This window comes from Corvus cornix, chromosome 4 (genome assembly GCF_000738735.6).
Source record: "Corvus cornix cornix isolate S_Up_H32 chromosome 4, ASM73873v5, whole genome shotgun sequence".
Taxonomy (NCBI): domain Eukaryota; kingdom Metazoa; phylum Chordata; class Aves; order Passeriformes; family Corvidae; genus Corvus; species Corvus cornix.
This window is the reverse complement of record NC_046334.1, coordinates 69,207-89,728: the sequence shown is the minus strand read 5'-3', so window position 1 is coordinate 89,728 and position 20,522 is coordinate 69,207. Positions and strand designations below refer to the sequence as shown.

The window sequence follows — 20,522 nt, the reverse complement described above, 5'->3', positions numbered from 1 at the left end:
GCTGGAAATGAGCAGCTTGACCTCCCCTGAGGCTGTGCTGGGTGTGGAGTTGGGTCCTGTCCAGCCTCAGGTCTGTGCAGCAGGTGCAGACAGGGCAGGTTTGGGGCCTGCAGTATTCCTAGCCTCATAATTCTTTGTCACTGTTTGTCTCCTTGCAGAGGAAAAGTGTCCCTGCTTGGCTGTTTGTTCCTTGCAAGCAGCAGAGCCCAGCCCCGAGATTCCTCAGCGTTTGTGACCCGCAGTCACTGTCACCACGGCTCCCTTTGCCACTCCCCTGCTGAAGGGCAGGAGCTGCACAGAGCCAGGGGCATCCAGCTGCAGGATCCAGGAGGATGCAGCTCCTCTTTTCAAGGAGGTAAGAGGTGTGGGTGCAGGAGCTGGAGGGAGTGTTTCCCAGGCAGTAATTGAGGTAGCCTGTTTTGGGTGGAAATGGCGCTTTTTAATGCGTTTGTGTTCAAAGGCAGCAGCAGGACTGGTGCTGGGTCTCCCTGGGCAGGTGTAGCAATGCGTAGGAGTAACTTTGTCTGGGTGTTGTCTGAAGAATAACGTCTTAAAACTGTTCAAGTTTCTATCGGTCTACTGGAAATTTGATGTTCTTGTGTACATGGGAACTCTGGCCCTGCTTGTGGAGATGTCAACAAAAGGACTTAGGATGCTCTGCATACACAATGAAAATAAACATTACCATTGGATAAACTGCTGTTACATTGTAGATCTGCAGAAGTGCTGAGCCTCAAAGAGTGGTTTGAGGGTTTGTAAAAGCAGAACAGGGAATAGACAAGTGGGCTTCAATAGGCTGTGGACCATCCCCTGTTATTTACAGAACACGTAATCCAATAGTGAACCAAAGCCTGTGGCAATGATTCTAAACAAGAGTTGTGCCTTTTTTTCTTGAGGTCACTGGGAAGCGTGGGACAAGAACTGAACGCTAACTTCTTGTCAGCCTGGCAGAGAACCAGCAAATTCTGCTGGAAGAATATCCACGAGTACCTGTGAGATGATGACCTACAGTTTTAAAATGAATCTGAACAGTAAAACACATTATTTTGAAGGAAAACCTCGGGTGGAACACGTGAGAAAGATGATTGCATGAGAGATTTCTTGAAAGCTAGGAATGGTGTTGGGGTTTTTTATGTGAGCAAGGCATCTGAAAACACTCCATGGAAGGCTAGAGAGGTTAGTGAGGAGCTGAGGACACGCTTGGGATCGCTGCTGCCTCGCATGCTATTCCTGCACTTGCAGCCAGTTGTCCCAGGATGGTTTGGCTGAAGTTAAAATTGCCACTTTATCCTTTATCTTTATCAACAGTCTTCAGTTCAAAAGGAGCATTTTCCTGTATTCTTGGCTTTTTAAGAGCTTTACTTTTGCCCAAGAAAGAGCATCGTGGTCTTGTTGTTGTCTTGGTTCCTTTTTCAAGGAGAGGCTGGAGCCTGGATTTCTATCTCTTACGTGGCCTTGTTGCTAAAGAAAAGTGCTAAAGGTGACTGCAAAGGCACGTCCGGGTGCTCCGGAAGTCAGGAATGGTTGTGACTTTATGTCCTGGTTTTGGCTGGGACACTGAGCGGGTGTACCCTACTGGTTCTTCCTGATCTCCTTTGGCTCTCCTGCTTGAAATAAAAGTGTCGTTCCCCTCCGTCCCTTCCATAATTCCAGGGTCAGTATTGATTCTGTTATGGCTGGCTAATGAGCAGAGGGCTGGCAGAGGAAATGCTGCCTGGAGTGCGGTTGCACAGCATGTGTGAGCAAACTTTCACATGAGCTTCCAGCAGCTCCTGGTCTGCGAGGCACACAGAGGCTTATTTCAAAAGCTCTTTAATGGAGAAGGTTAAGTATTTTGGAGGCTTCTACCTAATTCAGTTAAAGCTTTTCTTATCACTGATGACAGATATAATGGCAGTAGTGCTCCCCCCCCAGCCCCCGTGCCAAGGGCTCAATCTCGCATCGAGGCTTCAACTTTGCTCTGAGCCCTCAGCCGCCTGCTCACCTCCCACTGCGCCTCTGAGGGCAGAGCTGATGCACTTCCCAAAAGTCTCTGGCAAGGGCAGTTCAAGCAGTGCTTATGCAGGTTTTAGCTTTAGGCTTTTGTTTTGAGCTTTGCCCCGACAATTCTGTGCTTTGCATTCAGACTCTATTGTATTTAATTTGTGTTTCCCCCTGCTTTTTTATTCTTGCCCTTTCCCCGCTGTTTCTCCACTCTGTGCATCTTCAGACTTTTAGCTGTGTGCTTCTCTGGCCTCTTGATGAAAAGAAATTGATAAATATGAGGACTAGAGACTTTTGGGGGGGGGGGGGGGGGTGAGGGGCTTGCTGTAAGGAGCCAAAATAAGAGTTACTTTGTCGATGTGGTTGGTGAGCAGGAGTGCCTGTGGACCGAGAGCACAGGTGCTGCCTAGTTCTGCTATTGCCACAACTCATGTACTCCCCTGTTTGAAGCTGCGAGTCCAGGCATAAACTGATTTAAAAAAAAAAAAAAAGTTATAGGAGTAACTGTTAATAGCCGCGTAGAATCCCAGCACGGGGCCTGGGGAGGGCCAGGGGCGTGGGCGGGGCGGGCCGGCGTCTCTGAAAGGAGGGGGCGGGATCGGGGTGGTGGCGACGGGACAGCGGCGGAAGGCGGGGCTGGCTGGGCCCGTGTCTGTCATAGGGGTGGGCGGGAGGGGCGGGGCCGGAGGAGTGACAGCGGTGCCGGGCGGGGCCGGAGGAGTGACAGCGGTCCGGGCGGGGCGGGGCCGGAGAAGTGACAGCGGTGCTGGGCGGGGCGGGGCCGGAGAAGTCACAGCGGTCCGGGCGGGGCGGGGCGGGGCCGGAGGAGTGACAGCGGTGCCGGGCGGGGCGGGGCCGGAGGAGTGACAGCGGTGCCGGGCGGGGCGGGGCCGGAGGAGTGACAGTGGCGCCGGGCGGGGCGGGGCCGGAGGAGTGACAGCGGTGCCGGGCGGGGCGGGGCCGGAGAAGTCACAGCGGTCCGGGCGGGGCGGGGCGGGGCTCGCCGGGCGGGCGCGCTCACGGGCAGCCCCGGGGGGCCCTTCCCGCGCACGGAGCGCGCCCCGGCCCCGCCCCGCCCCGCCCGCCGCTCCCGGCCGTGCCCGCCACGCGCTCCCCTGGGGGGCGGGGCCTGGCGCCGCTGTCCAATCAGCGCTGCGAGCGGCGCGCGGGAGCGGCCAATGGCGGGGCAGGGCGGCCGGCTTGAGCGGCGGCACCGGAAGGCGCGCGTCCCTTCCGGGTCGCGTGAGGGGCTGAGGGCCGCGCTGCGGCCGGTTTTGGGTGGAAATGGCGCTTTTTAATGCGTTTGTGTTCAAAGCCAGCCGCTGGACTGGCGCTGAGCGCGGGACGTGCGCGGGAGCAAGGTAAGCGCGGGGAAGCTGTGGCAGTAGTCGTGAGCTGTCGGTGGCTGGGCCTGGTGGCGGCTGGGTCTCCCTGGGCGGGTGTAGCAATGCGTAGGAGTAACTTTGTCCGGGTGTTGTCTGAAGAATAGCGTATTAAAGCTCTTCAAGTTTCTATCGGTCTACTGGAAACTTGATGTTCTTGCGTACATGGGAACTCTGGCCCTGCTTGTGGAGATGTAAAATAAGCCCTTAGAGTGCTGTGGATACATAGCAGAAAACGGACATTACTAGAAGTTATTTTTGGAGAGACTGCTGTTGTATTATAGATTTGCAGAAGTGCTGAGCCTCAAAGAGTGGTTTGAGGGTTTGTAAAAGCAGAACAGGGAGTAGACAAATCAGCTCTAATAGGCTGAGGAGTGTCTCCTTGTATTTATAGAACCCTTGACCCAACAGTGGACGCAAAACCTGTGTAAAACCATTCTCAGTAAGAGTTGTACCTTTTTTTCTTGAGGTCACTGGGAAGCGTGGGACAAGAACTGAACAATAACTGCTTGTGGGCCCTGGCAAGGAGAGGAGCAGCAAATTCTGCTGGAAGACTTTCTGTGAGTACCTGTGAGATGATAATCTTAACAGCTTCAAAATGAATCTGGACAGTAACACGTGTTATTTTGAAGGAAAACCTCGGGTGGAACATGTGAGAAAGATTATTGCATGAGAGATTTCTTGAAAGCTAGGAATACGTTGATGTTGGGGTTTTTTATGTGAGCAAAGCATCTGAAAACACTCCATGGAAGGCTAGAGAGGTTAGTGAGGAGCTGAGGACACGCTTGGGATCGCTGCTGCCTCGCATGCTATTCCTGCACTTGCAGCCAGTTGTCCCAGGATGGTTTGGCTGAAGTTAAAATTGCCACTTTGTCCTTTATCTTTATCAACAGTCTTCAGTTCAAAAGGAGCATTTTCCTGTATTCTTGGCTTTTTAAGAGCTTTACTTTTGCCCAAGAAAGAGCATCGTGGTCTTGTTGTTGTCTTGGTTCCTTTTTCAAGGAGAGGCTGGAGCCTGGATTTCTATCTCTTACGTGGTCTTGTTGTTGTCTTGGTTCCTTTTTCAAGGAGAGGCTGGAGCCTGGATTTCTATCTCTTACGTGGCCTTGTTGCTAAAGAAAAGTGCTAAAGGTGACTGCAAAGGCACGTCCGGGTGCTCCGGAAGTCAGGAATGGTTGTGACTTTATGTCCTGGTTTTGGCTGGGACACTGAGCGGGTGTACCCTACTGGTTCTTCCTTTGGCTCTCCTGCTTGAAATAAAAGTGTCGTTCCCCTCCGTCCCTTCCATAATTCCAGGGTCAGTATTGATTCTGTTATGGCTGGCTAATGAGCAGAGGGCTGGCAGAGGAAATGCTGCCTGGAGTGTGGTTGCACAGCATGTGTGAGCAAACTTTCACATGAGCTTCAAACGGGTCATGGTTTCTGCTGCCCGGTGACTGTCCTGGGAGCTGTTCTGCTTGAAATCTTTAGGGAGAAATCCAACACAAAAGGTTAAATCTGTGCCTGAACTGAGAGAGGCTGGGACTGTGCTGTGATGGTTTAGCCTTGAAAATGGAAGCACCCTTTGGCTTATTCCACATATTGAGCATAATGTTAGAGAACAGGTAAAATAGGCATTGGCAGTTGTAGCCCGTGACTCTCTCAGTTCTCTGTCTGGCCAGACTTTTCTGAGCTCCTGGGAAAGGAGCTGCAATTTCCTCTTTCTCCAGCCGGGGTCGCCTCTGCGTTAGGCAGAGCCATTCCCGCCGTGTGGGGAGCTCTTCGTGCGTGCGGGTGTTTCTGCGCGTACAGAAGGGCAGCACGATTCAATTTTTGTAGCCTAAAAAGGTCTTTTTCTAGAACTTGTACTAATTCAAAAGGTTTTTGTGGTAGTTTTTTCCCGTTTATTTCTCTTCTCTTCTCTACTGCTCTGAGGCATGCCTGTGATCTGTGGAGTTCCCTGCTCTTGGGCTGCGTGTCTTTTTAGTGCTGTCACGGAGATTGTCCAAACAGGCAGTGGGAACCAACCTGGCTGTGCTAAGCAGAGCTTGGACTTGGAAAGTTCTAGTAAGATTTTAGTGCTCTGCCTTGCAAGGTATGTGTGGGGTTCTAAGAATTGAAGGTTGATAAAGTATGAGCTAGGCCATAAATTAAAATCAAACGTAAAGTGCGAGTGCCCCATCGCAATCAAGATGGCCAGTCTCAGTTCCCAGGCTTCCTGCAGTGATGCTGTTTCTAGGCCCCCAAAGCAGCCTCCAGTTAAGTATCAAAAGTTTTTGGAACAGTGAGTGTTATTACAAGCATTTCAATACATACCTAGATATAATAAAGTGCATTGAGTGTGTGATTCCAGCCTCAACTCTGATTCTCCCGCAGTTTGCTGGTTTACAGGAGATCCCATAATGTTTTCTTACTACACTTCAATGTGGAAAGCAATTTCAGCTGGTTCAGAAGTTACTGTTGGCTGTTGTCAAACAGACACATAGAAGATGTTTTTTTTTCTTCCTCTGTTGTGTACCTACTGAGCCAACAGAGAGCGGGTATTCCCCGCAGAACTGTGGGGCGTTTGATCTGGACAGTGCCCTCTGTATCAGCAGCAGGGCTGCAGGCAGTTCCGTACAGCTTTGGAGCCTGGTGGCTGCAGAGGAGCCTGGGTGGCTGGAGCGGTGCCGGCATGGCGAGGTCCTGGCTGTGCTCTGTGAGCCACCTGCGTGGTTGCTGCACTTCTCTGGACAGTCGGGGCGTCTGGAACCTGCTTCTCCCTGGGAGATGGAGGCAGTGCGAGCTGTGGGCTTAACTGCTGCAGAGCTGGATGTCAGGGTTACTCCAGAAAGGTCAGAGGAAAGAAATCTAAAAGCTTTCTAGAAGCTGAGTAGGTGTAATCTTGACAAAGCTTTTTGTAATCCTTATATTGTTGTAACATTATCCACAGCCAGGCTCAGCCCCTTATTGGAAGGCTAGCAGCACTGTTTGTGCCTGTCACGGGGATGGGGATATTCCATCTAGCTCTGGTGAGCAGTGTCAGTGCTCTCACCTGCTGTTGCCTGTGGGAGCCCTGCTGCTATGGCTGGACCCTTAGCAATCATCCTCTGCCAGAAGATGAATTTTTGTGTCTTTTCTGGATGTACAGCCAGCCTATCCTTTTGTAAGAAGCTTAACCCCCAACAACACTAGCTGGGGTTGCTATTTCTTCCCCTTTTCTTATGGGCTTTTGCAGACCACCCATACAGCAGGCTGGTCTGGGAGGTTCATTCTCTAAAGTGAGCCTGTTGTGACAGAAGCATTGCATATACTTGCTTATTAACCAGTTCTGTTCCAAACTTGATCTGGAAAAGTGTATGTGAGAAATGATCTGTAGGAGGTTGAATTCACCTGAAAGCCACTACAAGTCTCATGACCAGAAGAACTCGGCAGGCAGACAGGTCCTGACTTCTTTACACAGGTGTATGTTTACCCTGTCTAGCCCTAACCTCTACTCTGGTATGCATTAAATATTACTTGTTTATTCAAGGTGATAAAGGGCCTGTGGATATTAGGACTGGTATTGACAAAAGCCTTAGGAAATTATGCAATACTCGGGAACTCCTTTTTTATGTTCCAAAACAAGTCTCTCAGTGACTGTGCTGATCTTTTGGGAGGGGCTTGGTGTGATGGGCCAGAGAGGAAGACTCCAGCCCCACTGATGTGTCTGAGGACCCTGTAAGCTTGGACGTGGCTTCCATGGTGATTGGAGCAAGTTGTAGCTGCATTTCTATGGGTAGTAGTGCAGCCATCACAAGTGTTTAGGCGCTTCAAATAATTAGGTGGCATCTGTTGGTGGAAATTAGGGAACTTAGTAAGCTGAGGATTCATCCTTTCTCTGGTATTCCACTGATTGGGGGTGGGGAGGGGAGGGGGGAGAGGTTTCCACTAATAAAACCAAACCATATAAAAATCCCCAAGTCCTGGTGTTAGTGTTCTCAGTTGTGTGAGAGCTACAACCAGATCATCAGATGAAATCCATGCCTGGGAGAGTGGAACTTGTTGATTTTTTTCTGCCCCTGAGTACTGGCTGTGAAGGCAGTTGGATGATCATTTTGGATTTCAAATGTGTGTTCCTGAAGCTGGGTAAGAGCACTGGTAGCACTCGTTCCCCTAAAGAGGGTGGCTCGGGAAAGCTTTCCAGAGGACCCATTTCACGTGTGGAAAATCACTGAAGCTGAGGATGGTGTTGCATCTTACCAACAGCGTCCTCCTGACATGATTTCTTTCCCGTTTACTGTTTCCCAATATCCCCAAAGGGTTCCCAGTCAAGAAAAAGAGGGTATTATAAAAATCCTTATTTCTTTTAAATGAAGCCGCCTTTGTCTGTTTAATAAATTGCTATGGAAATTGCGTGACTCATGCAGGGAATCATAACTAATTTCAAACACTTCTGCCCTTGCAATGCAAAATACCTATCAGATGCCATGTCACTGGACAGTGCAGTGTGAAAGAGACTGCCCTTCTTCCAGATGTCAGTTTGCAGTTTCATCTCTTGAAGGCTTAGTGTGCATTTCTTCCCAGTGGAATGGGGGATAGGTAGGTGTGGAAATTGTGTTACTTGTTGAGACTGCTTGTGGAGGTGACAAGCAGAACTTTTTATTTCCAGAAACCATATGTGAGATGCTCTGCTGCTCACGCGCGTCGTGCTGCATGTTTGAGAGGTGTGATGGAGCACAAAAGCACTTGGAATGCTCAGAAATGGGGCCACTGGATTTGGAGTCCTGAAATGAGCTGTGGGTGTCCCTTTATGGTGCACACTGATTTCTGTTATTTCACTTACAGGATCGTGAAGCGGAAAAGGGAAAAGCAGCAGGAACAGGATAAGGAAGCAAGCAGAGAATGTTATTTCAAATGGTAGGAGAGGCTAAAGCAGGTCTGAAGTTTCGTGTAGCTTTTGTGTTTATCAGCTGTTACTTACAAAGGATCAATTAATATAATTATTGCTTCCCTCCCTCTCCGAGGTCCATCTCTTTAAGTCATAGCTGTGGTAGCATAGACAGATTATTCCCATTAGGTAGTAGTGCATGAACTGTAGATGGTTTTAAACGCCTAAAAATGGCATGATTTCCTGTAGTGCACATTCCCCACAACCAGGCTGCTGACTGTGACTCCATGTAGAAAAGCATATGGACAAGAAAGAGCAATGTGGAGCGTCCTTTACTTCATTCTTTGCTGTAATTTATCGAAGTGAAGCACAGGTTAGGAGAGGTGAGTGTATTTCATGGAGCCCATGAATTGTATCATTTCAGTGACAGAACAGCTGTAAATAATGGCCAGTTACTTGTGCTGTAGGGGAAAATAAAAGCTAAATGTCTTTCCTATCCAGAGGAACTCTGGTTTTTAGTCTTAAAGACTGAAAACAGAGTCTTCAGACTGTGGTGGGACTCATACTCTTTTAAAGCTGGCTTTCTCGGTCTTTGACATTGCCCAGCTCACAAATTTCCTTCCCTATCCTGAATTTGCTTTCTGCAGTAGCCTTTTGCGAATTAAGTATTCAAAAACGATTGTCATGTTTAAGGTCAGAAAATATCAGTTAAAAAGCTCTTAATGCAGATCATGAATAGACAGGTCTCCCTTCAGGCTGAGTGTTTGTGTTGGGGGCTGTCATTCCATGGGCTGCTCGAACAAGGCAGAGAACACATCCCTGCTGGCTGTTCACCATGTCTGGGGGTATTGGGGTGCTTGGGAGGGAGGTGCTGTCATGCTCCTGCAGAAGGCAGCACCTGCTGGGACACCTTTAAGCTCAATGGAGCCACAGCCCCATCTGTGTGTGTGTGCTGCTGAGCTACAGTCCGGCTTGAGACAGCACCCTATCATGAAACTAAAGCTCTCCAGTCAGAGGAAGGCTCCTGGGCTCAGTTCTGACCTCAGTCCTCCTCTGCTGCTGTCAGCTGGATTTTCCCTCTGTGGAACCGGGAGCAGGACTGGAGCTGTAGTTGCCTCATGTTCTCAGCGGTAGCCTGTCGCAGGTGTAGCTGTGAGCCCAGTGACTGCTACAGGAGCTAAAACCACTTTCACACAAGATTCCACTGGGAAGCTGGTACTCTGGAGGTAGTTCTTTACTGCTGCTGGGCACCCATGAAGTGCCCCTTCCTGAATGCCTTTGTGAAGCACCTTGTCAATTGTCAAGAAGTGGCTGTCACTGCTAACAGGACTTAATGACATTTCAGATTCTGTGTTCACGTACAGCTGAATTTTGGCGCTGCAGAAGTTGGTTGAGAAACAGTTGTTTCAGTGGGGTTTGGGTTATGCTTGTGAGCATCAGGTGAATTAAAAAGAATTGGTTGATGTAGTTAATGCCGGTGGTGTGAGGGGGGTGCTGTTGCTGTGGGGCCTCTGGACATGGCCTTGGCAGTGTCCAGAAATGCCCTAGTGTGTTCTCTCCAGTTGGAGTTGGCCGAGGCAGACAAAAGTAGTTTTGATCACTTCCCTGAACTTGGGAAATAGAAGCCAAGTCTAAAAATCATAGAATGAAATCATGGAATAGGTGGGGCTGGAGGGTACCTTTATAAGTCATTAGTCCCACCCCCCTGCCATAAGCAAGGACACCTTTCTTGCAGTCTTTCTTAATTCTTCTTCTTTCCTGTGTACGATTACGAGAGAGAAATCCTAGTGTTTGAGGTGAGAGTTGTTCAAATGCAAACTTGGTTTGCAAGAATGATTAATTGCATCTCCTTGCAGCACTAAATGTGCTTCTGGACTTGGACCTGAACTATGTGCAGGTTTGGTTGATAAAAGAGAATTTGGTGGCCATAAAGTCCATCTTGTCTTTCCAAGAGAAGTCAGAGGGGTTACACTGGTTTTCTGGGGTAACTCAGTGGAATTGAGCTCAATTCCCGAGGACTTTAGAGTGCATGGAAGGTGGGGCCACATTTGGGGTATAAGAGGACATAAAGCAAACCCCAGAAAGTCTGGACCTTCAAAAGCATTAGAAAAATGAATTTTGACAGCCTAATAGGTGACACATTACATTAGGGACCACAAATGGAACTGAGGAAGCGACCTCAGATGTTGCAAGAAGAAATTGCGCCCTGTACGATTTCACTCGAGCGTGGCAGCTGCCGGGCGCTTGCTCTGCGGCAGAGGCCTTTCCCTCAGGGACAGTCCGGCAACCTCACACCAACAGGTGCACCTGTGCAGCTCCCGTTCTGGCAGCGCACTGAACAAAGGAAGTGCTTTACCAGGTGCAGTTCACACCTGTGCTGGCAGTCAAAAATGTGCTCAAGGTTTACATGGGAGCAGTGGGAGAGTGGCAGGTCAAGAGCTGGGCTCCAGCCAGGAGGCTCTGGGAACTGTGTGGGGTCGGCTCCCGATCTTCTCCGTCTGCCCCTGCCAGCCCATGGGGCACAGGTGTCTGGAGACTGCAGAGAGGCTGCTGTTGCCCACTGTGAGTCTGAAATGGGACAGTTGATACACAGGGCACAGGGACAGGGATGGACCGGGTCAAGCCCTTGCTGCTGGGATGATGCACAATGCACACAAAGTACTCGCCCCGTTTGGAAATGTTTGCTTTAACAAGCTGAGCTGCCAAGGTGGAGAGCAGAACACAGGGAACCTGGTTGGAATGCACAGCTGTCGATGGACATTTCCTAATCATCCTTTCAGGCAGTTCCTGGAAACTTGTGTTTGTGTGCTATTTTGTGAAAGAATAGGTAGCATCCATACCTAGAGGGTGAGTAATTGTCAGCTGCTATGTGATTATTGCATGTGGAAAGCAAACCAGGTGGGAGATGAAGCACTGGCACTCCTAAAAGATATCCAGTAGCTCTGAAGTAAACCAGAAGCCTGAGCTGATAATCACTGTGTCGCTTATCACGTAGGAATGCATTTGTTCCATTCCCCACAAATTAGTCCTCATGATGATGAACATTTTCACACTTGGTGATAGTTTCTTCTAATAAACAGTGTTATGTGTAGCTGACCAAAGCAGAGCAGCATTAATAAAGTGTTTGCAATACTCAATGCAGTTAAGCAGAGAAAAAAAAGCAGGAAAAAAAAAGGAAAAGGTATCTTTCAGAAATAGTAATTTCCTTCTGAAGTCGGCAGAGATGCTGCAGTGCAAACCTAGCAGAGACACGTGAGTAGGCACAGTGCTGTGAACTGGAGGTCTGTGCTGGTGTTGGGGGGGTCAGCACACCTGAAGGAGTGGCTGGAGGGTTTCTGCGTCAGTGTATAATAATTTTGTGGGGTTATTTTCAGCCCTTTCTTGTATTTTTATAATTTTTGAGCTCTCAGATGAGCTGATGTGCTCAAAGTACTGTGGTTGACTCTTTTTTCCCTGTGTGTGAAGTCTGCATAACACCCGTCTCAAAGTGTGTGTCCAAACACTTGGCTTTTATTGATGGCAAAAGGTTTCTAACCCGTTCCTTCTGCTTCACTTTGAGCAGAACAATGCTGTTGAATCAGTTTGCATTTTGGTTGGTGGGGAGATTTCTGATTCTTGCTAGAGGAACTTGGTGTAGCTTGTGCATGTCTTGGCTAAATTGTAATACTGTGGGTTATTGATCAGACTAATCACTAAAACAAGTGAAAAAGCAAATTTGAGATCGAAATGGTCTTTGTCACACTAGTCTGCTGCAGCTAAAATGGGGTAAAGCAAGGGAAGTTCTGGTTTCTGGAGAGATTTCTGTGTATGTCCAGCCTTTATGCTTTCACTGTTGGATTTAACCCCAAACCCCTCCCAGTTGTAGGTGCCGGTAGAAAGACCAAGCTGAATAGCAGGTTGGCTAAACTGACCTTTTCATGAGGATTTCAATTGTTTAGGAACCTTACCTGTCTCTTGTTCTTTCCTGCCTGCTTTTTCTCTGGTCTTTGACTCTTGTAAATATGTAAATATTTCTTTAACTGCTGAAGCCAGGAGCATCCATCGTGCCTGCTCTGCTGCTTTGCCAGCCTGCTTGTGCTAAGTCAGCACCCTGGAACGTTCCTGGCAAGCCAGCTCAGAGTTCCTGACTGGGTGTCCGATGCAGATGCAGCAATCCCAGCATTCAAAATAAGGACCAGTTCTCTTGAATCACTTAGTGGGAAGTTAAACACTGCTTGGAAGTGTGGCCTGGGTGAGTTGGGACCTCCTAGTCCTCACCTGCCTGATTTGCACCGTTTGCACAGAAAGGGCTTCCGTAAGTAGAGGAGAATGAGCGCGAGTGCCTCTGACGAATTTATCCAACTGTTGGATCCAATAATTTGGGGTTGTCTGCCCAAAGTCAGCTCAAGGAAATGCTCAGGCGATCTGTTACCTGCTCTGTGGGACTTGGTGGAGTATTGGACAGCTGTTGTCAGCAAGAGCTGATCAGGAGATGGCTCTGAAGTAGCTGAGAGGGGAATGTGGCAGAGGGGGATTTTTCCAAGAGCTATTCAGCATCCCCACCACCCTATGCAGAGCACACTGGCAGGGATGGGCACGTGCACTTCAAGCACACCATGCACCATTTCAGAGCGCTGTAGGGCAAATCACCTCTCCTAAAGCCTTTCCAGCATGGAGAAAGCTCTGTGTTCCATCAGCTATGAGGCCTTACCCCGTTTTGTTTTGCTGTCATATATCTTGTCTCAAGTGCCCAAGGCTGACCCACGGGATGCGTTTCCAGCGTTTGATTTCCAGCTGAGCTGAGGTGTCAGAATGACACAGGCTGAGTTTGCACTCAGGAGATGTTCTACAGCCCTTGCTTGCTCTCCCAGAAGAGCTGCCCCTAAAGAACGCTCCTCTCTTACAGTGACAGTTTGCAAACTTTAGTGTTATTCTAATGATTATAATAATAAACAATATGGGAAGGACTGCTTTGGATTTATGGCTGCACGTTGTGTTTTGGCAAAATAAAAGGAACTAGGTGCTGCTTTCTAACCAAGAGCTATTGCATAGGCCTTGCTGTTAGCAGCAGAAGTCAAGTACAATATAAGAATTAAGCTATTATAAAATAAACCTTATAACTCAGGGTAGGTTTGCTGAGACTGGTCTATGTAAAAGATGTTTTCTGGCCTCAGAATGACAGACTGCCTTCCATTGTCCAGAACCCAGCTGGAAAAACTATCCCTTCCTTTGATTTAACTCCCAGGGATGTTGTTTTTCTTTTCAGCGTTTTCCCTCAGAATCTATCCATTAAATGCAGAGCAGTGAAGTTTGCTTTTTATGGAAAATATCTATGAACAACGGAGAAGGGATGAAACCTTAGTACAGCAAAAGAGCACTGGACATTCTATAAATAGTAACATTCTCCAAAGTGTGCTGAGTGCCTTTGGTGTCACTAGAGGAAAGCTTTGCACATTGCAGTACAAAATTCAGAGAGAAGTATGTCTCATTGTGAGCACAGACTGATCTCTGCACGGCTGGCTGGCTGTGTGTGCTTACAGATGGCAGGTGAGGGAGCATCCCGCCGCTTTGTATGGAGGGGATGTGCCTTAGGGAAGTTACCCTGTTCTCTGGCTGCCCGTGGCCCTTATCTCCAGGAAAAATCTTGCTGTCCCTTTGAACAAGGCTGATCCAGAGCTTGATATCGTGAAGACTTGCTGCTATGTAGTGCTTAAACCTTATAAATGAGGAAGGGACTGGAGTGTAACAAGCGTTCTGCTACAGTTGCTGGTAGTTATTCAAATAGCAAGGGAAAGGACACATCCTAGTTGGACAGCATTCCATCCAGGGTGGGCTCCTGCCCTCCTGGTGGGGCTGGCATTGGGCATTGGAGCGAACCTGGTTCTTGGGCAGGACTGCGCAGCACGGGGGACTTGGGTAATGTGTCAGCTGGTGTTGTCGGGTTGCTGCAGTCGATCCAAGTTCAGTTCGTGGCATTTCTCCCTTGCCTTCTGTAGGCTTAAGTTGGGTCTTGAAAGAAATTCAACAATTGCATCTTTCCATGTCATTGGCTATTTGTTGCCGTCCCTTTATTTAAGGTGAGTGCTGTTGTCTTTGTTTGCTGTGGTGATGTCATTGACTGATACTCGGACTGATGGCTGTTCCTGAACGCTGATGCTGAGGACGTGAGAAATGAGCAATATCACAGGCTTTGGAGTTTAGTATGTCGGGAGATATAATCAGGCGTATTGATTCTTTCTTTCTTAATTTCCTTTCTCGCTAATTAAGAGCAAGTTTTTGGTTGTGGAATGGTTCTGCGTGTTCCTTAGAACAATCACTTATTCAGAACCTGAAAACTAAGCAAACTAAAGAGGGAAATAATTGCAACAGGGAACAAAGATTTTCTGTTGGGTGATACTAATACTTTACTTAGTGGATAGGAAATGACAACTGCTCATTAGCTGAGCTAGTCCCACCATGACTCAATTTCCCTTGAGCTAAGCTAGGAAGAAATGCACATCTGTAGAAGACAGATCAAGAAAACTGCAAGGCATGGGAGGATCCACGCGAAGCACACCTGGTGCTGCTCTGCCTGTGGTGGGTCGTGCTCCATGGGCTACAGTCACACGCAGTTCTGAGGTGGTTGCTGGCACTACCCCCGGGACTTGAGGAACCTACTTATGTAGGAATTCGCTCGCTGTCGTGGACTGTGTGTTGTGTTGGAGACATTACCGCTGTGGTTTTCCCCCCAAGAAAATCTGCCTGGAAGACCTGTCCCGATAGAAGTAACGCTACTCCAGCATGAGGAAGGCTTTCTAGAAATCATTTGTACCCTGAGCTAATTAAAATGAGAGATCTCCACTGCCAAACCACAACTGCTTTCTAGTGTCTGGCATCTTGCTTTAAACTGATGCAAATACATGTGTTCTACATCTGTTCTGGAGAGTTCAGCCCTGACATTCCTTCATCCCATGCAATATTTGTGAAGGAAAAAAAGAGGATTGGATGTGCTTCATACAGATAGGATATTTAGTCAGCTTGGAAGTGCCTCCACCATGGTTTCAGTGCTCAGGGACTGCTCCTGACGGCCTGGGTTCAATTGAAGTTGGTAGCTAGTTGTGACTGACTCTGCTCCCACTTCAGTTAATTATTCCAGGTCTGGCATGGAAAACAAGACGGAGGGGGAATGCATTTGCAAACATGAACAGCAGTGCCACTGCAGCCCCTTCTCCTTTCCTTTGGAATGCACTGCAGTTGGAATGGGCATAGGACTGTCAGTACTTCCATCAGGTACCTGCCCCTAAAGGCTTTTCCCTAGGCTCTGCTCCAGGGGGTTTCCATAACCCCTCTGTGCTCTTTGGTAAGTAGTCCTGCTTTGTTTAGCCACAGGAATGGCTGGACATTGTGAATATCTTAGGGACAGACTCCTGTGTTCGGTGATCAGTAGCAGTGAGATGGTGATTGCACACAAAGCAACTTCTGTTCTCTGTGGAATTGTAACAGTTGTAGGAGTTTGGGTTTTTTGTTTCACTGGCAGCATTTGAGATAAAAGTATTGTCTATCATATGATTCTGAACTAGCGTTGACAGAGTTGTCAAAATAAGATGGGATAAAATAAACTGAATTTTTCCTTTTACTGGACATATAAAATTAGATAGATCTGTTAATATTATTTGTTGAGTCATGGATTTTTCATCCCAGTACCTGATTCCCTTTCCTCTGGCTCTGAACACAGCTAAGACCCAGAAGCTAGAGATGTCAATGGTGGATATTGCCAGAATCAGAGAGTCTCAAGCTGTGCCCCTTCAATTAGATTTGCTTATTCCTTGGCCCTGTGTGCTGTGTTCCCTTTTTTTCTATCCAGTGTGCCTGTAAGTCCAGCATGCAGTGCAGGTGGAAGCAGAGCACTCCACAGGAACAGTGCAGGGTCAAACAACTAGTGCTGCTGTGGAGTAAGCACCCTGCAGGAGCCCTGCCCATGTGAGTCAGGGCCGAGCTCAGGGCTCCTGTGCTGCAGGAGATGTGTGTCCACTCACCTCTGTGGCTCGAGACCTCAGCAGCAGAACCCAGCAACAGCACCTGAGGTTCCGGGCAGATTGGCCTCTTCTGTTGCATGTCAGAGCTGGCTGCCACGCAGATCAAAACACAGGTCAGGAGTGTAAACCTCAGGGATCAAAATGTGGTCTTGGGAGCAAAGATATGCTTGTTCCATTTAGCAAATATTTCTGACATATCGTGCTTAGTGATCGGCTTTTCCCAGGAGGTTTTGTTTTGACATGTCTCAGGCGCAGACATTACTGTCACACCAAAATGGTACAGAGTGAATTTATAGCAGCCGCTGTCTGAGATGGGAACTAAATGGGGTAAGAATAGAAAAACAGGCAGTGAGATGACAAATTGTCTTCCACCTCAGATCCTAAATATCAGTGGGTTAAGTAAATCTCAGCAGAAAATGACAGCTTCCCTCTGCTTCACAGCAAGCATCCCAAATGGCCGTGGTTGGGAAGGAATAGGAGGAGGCAGGTGGTGTGCTCTGCCAGGACCCTGCTCTGCCCCAGCAGCGTCCTCTCTCCCTCCCCCCCCGCCCCCCCGCCGAGAGTGTGCAGCCTCAGACTTTGGTGGCGAGCACGTGGGCAAACGATGACCGTGTGCCTTTTTAGAAAAACGGATACTTTGGTCAAATATGAAGAGAAGGTCATGGGAAACATTTGCCACCCTTTATTTTTTAATTAAATAACCCCCAAACCCTAGCCCAGGCTTACCTGAGATCCCAAAGATGTATTTGTGATGCTATAAAGCCACAAAGTGGCTTTTAAGGAAAAGATTTTACAGTAACACTCTGATTGAATAAAGCAATTAAATGGTCTGGCTAAGTCCCAAGTGTCTGGAAAGTGTTTCTTGGTCAGTGAGTGCAGAAAAGAGTTTATACCTTGCAAGTGAACTGGCCTCTGTTCTGTGACCGATGCCTGGCTCTTGGTTTGAGGTTGGATGTCCCTCTGCCTGAGGACTGTGTTGTTAAGGGTGTGCTGTGAGTACTTAGATTTTGTGGTTTTTCTGTATGCTCAGACAGTTGCCAACCAGGTACACCTAGGTACTGGCAAAATACAAATACGAATGCCTCTGGTGCAGACCCAAAGCCCTCCAAAGAGCTCTAAGTCTGTGCAAAGTGTTTTAGGTCTGATGTGCTGCTGCCTTGTGTAGGTTCTGGTGGGCTGCAGCCCCGAGCACCTGGACACTTTGCCGGCTGTAGTACTGTATCATAGCACAGCTCCTGAACCACAGCTTTGTCATCTGTAAAAGCAAGAGGGAAATGGGATTTTAGAAGGATGCTCCTAATGTTGTCAAGCAAAGTCCTCCAAGAAGGAAAAACTGCCAGAATTGCCATTTGTTTCTGCTTTATTGAACTGCATGTTACGTATACTGTCCTGTCTTTTCTTCTTTGCACTCTTACCTGGACATGTGCTTCAACTTCGGGAATTGAAGTTCTGTGCTCTCCCAGTTGGGACATGCTTACCCTTCCAGTGTTCCCACTGTCTAATCTGAGGTGCTGAAGAAGAGTCCAAGTTGGGCTTTGTATGGGAGGGAGCATTTTTCTATTTTTTTCTGCTGCTGCCATAGCCCCGGTGGGGTAAGGACCAAAACGTGGCGAGATGCAGTTATTAGCCTGAGCGATGGATTTAGCATGAGCAAATCACCTTTCAGGCATGCCCACTGTTCTTCCTTCTGCTCTGGGATGCTTGTTACACAGTTTGCCCAGCACCAAATTGTAGAGCTGCTTTGCTGGTGTGATCAAGCAGCGGTGGTGCAGGAGCAGTCCATGCAGTAGCGATCCTGAGCTTCCCCAGGCTTTGGGTACCAAACCCTGACATGCTGTGAGCAGCGTCCCAGGTGTTGTCTGTGTCAGCTTCCGGCAACCACAGGGGATGGTCCACAGCGGGTCTCGCACCCAGCAGAGGCTGGAACCTGGTGCGTACGGGCACGGATCCCTTGGGCCTGCTCCAGGGGAGGGAGTGCTGCTGTGGAAGGAAGGTTGTAAATTGTTCAAAAGAGCAAGTGCTGTATGAGGAAATGGTACCAGTGTGTTGGACTGGATTGTGCATGCAGGACAGGAGACTTATATTTATTAGCTTAAAATAATACTGATTTTATAACATCTCCTAGCGGTCCTTCCTGAGGCTAGGCTAGACTCTGGAAATGCAGAGATGGAGACCAGGAGTGTCCTGAAGCATACGGAGGAAAATGAGCTATAAAGTTACCTGCCCAGAAATTTGCTGTAGGAAAAAGGGAAATTTTAGGGAAGAACTCTTGACCCTGTATGTTTTCGATGTGAATTGGAGCCTTTCTCCAGTGTGGGGTGTGCTAGTTTCCATCAAGGTGTGTACAGGTATGGTGGTGCCAGCCTGGCTTCACAAACCTCAGAGACCTCGGCAGGTGAACTAAAACACCAGGCAGAGTCAGAGGAGGGACAATGAAGGAAGTGGGGAGGGAAGGACTGTGCTAACACAATGTAAGTGCCTAATTCCACATTCTTGGGAGAGTTTTGCTGAAACGTCCACTTTTAAAGAAAATATTTGGGGATCATTATTACAGGAAATAAATTTCACGGTGTTTTTAAGTTGTATCTATAAAAAGCTAGAAAGGATACTGAGTAGACAGTCCTGGTCTGGTGAGCGGGCCCCACAGCTGTGTTGGCTTCACAAATGTTTTGCATGTGCTGTTCTTAAAGAGCAAAGGAGAACAAAAGGGGGAAAAAGCCCAACACAAAAACCTTCAGTCCTCTCATCTTCCAAACCATGAGAATTTTTCCTGGTTTTTTTGTGTAATAATTGTATTAATTATGGTTTGCATTTTTCCGCTAAGTGTTTGAAATAATTAACGAAGACTCAAACTCCGAGAAGCGGCTATTGGGAAAATCAGGCATAAAAAGAGCCCAACCATATTTGCGAAATGAAATTGCAATTATGTAAATTGCAGCTACTGGATGTGTAGGCATGGGAGCCCAGGAGAGCGGAACTGGCAAGGTCTCGGTTACGGTGGAGAAAAATTCTCATTTGTGCTGTGAGGCAAGGCCGTGCTCGGCAGTTTGCTTGCAAGCGTGAAATCGCGTCACGGACGTGTCTGCTTGCTACTTCTATTTTGGTGTGCAAATCAAGTGGCTGAGAGTTTCTATCTTTAATGATTTCCTCTTGTTTGCTCTAGCAAACAGCTGCACCACATTGTCTGACACCGGTTATTTACTGGCCAGTGCTCTGCAGAGACGAAAAGGAAGGCATTTAATCTAATCTCCTTGGATGTCTCAGTGTTTGCACTTGGAAGTTTTCTTTTCTGCAGTCTTTGGGCAAGTGCAGAACAAATTAATGTTGCAGTTTGACACAGACTGCCCTCTGAGCCTGATTACTGCCAGGAGCTCCTGAGGCACATCTTGAAAAGCTTTTTGCCGTAGGGTACAGGAAGTAGAAGAAAATAGATTGTTACTCAGAATTGCTTTTAAGCATCAATCTCAGCAGATCCGAGTAAAATCATCCATTGAGCTTCTTCAACTTGTTAACCAGGCATTTAGACCAGAACACGAGCCTCATGAACTACATGAAAACTAAGGTCATTTTTGGTAACTCAAGCCTGCATTGAGGCAGGAAGGGTGCTCAGATCTGACTGGAAGTGAATTCACAATGTGGCATGGGGGCCCAAGTCCAGCTTGTGTCCGCTGGAGGTGTGACCCAACCTACAGACAGGCATTCAGGTTCCTGAGAGTCACTGTGAGGAACTTCCTTCTCACCTGTCCAGTCACATTGTGCCTTGGCGTGGTCACTGCAAGGGCTTCAGACTGCGAGGAGCTGTCTCTGTGCAAGCAATGTACTGTCATAGCTCTCAGTCTTTAAGGAAGTCTACTGGGCAGTAACCCACGGCAGCCTCTCGAAAGGTTGGAGAAATGTATGCAAATGGACAGTTACTGACAAGACCAACTCAGGATGCCTTAATAGGCAGCTAAACGTATAACTTTATGCTGTGCTGTGTGCTTATATGTTATTGCCCCAACGGTTTCTGCTGTATCGAACAAAAAATAGGCAGATATATCCCCATGCTTTCTTTTTCCTTCTCATAAAACTGGTTTTCAGTCAGGATCTTTTTTCCTGTGGCTCAATGAGTTTTTGCCTGATACTTCAAGGCCTGCAGAAGGCTGGACCTGCACAGTGCCCAGAGGCAGCAGTGGAAGTCTCGGGACGCTGGTGATGGGTACATTACCTGAAGGAGTTCCTAAGCTCTTGAACCTGCTCACAGTTGTGAATGTTGTTTGAGTATGAGAGCTGTATGAAGTCAGTCGTTTTACCCTCAGCTGGTGCAAGTTCTGTGTCTCCACAGCACCGGTGTGC

The 20,522-nt window shown here is 48.1% G+C and overlaps 1 non-coding gene across 1 annotated transcript; it reads left to right on the top strand.

The window, feature by feature from the left end:
* Positions 1-267: 267 nt before the first annotated feature.
* Positions 268-1,647, top strand: LOC104698256. The gene is made up of 2 exons (XR_002043242.3): positions 268-355; positions 897-1,647. It is a non-coding gene; the product is annotated as an uncharacterized LOC104698256 (transcript).
* Positions 1,648-20,522: the final 18,875 nt, after the last annotated feature.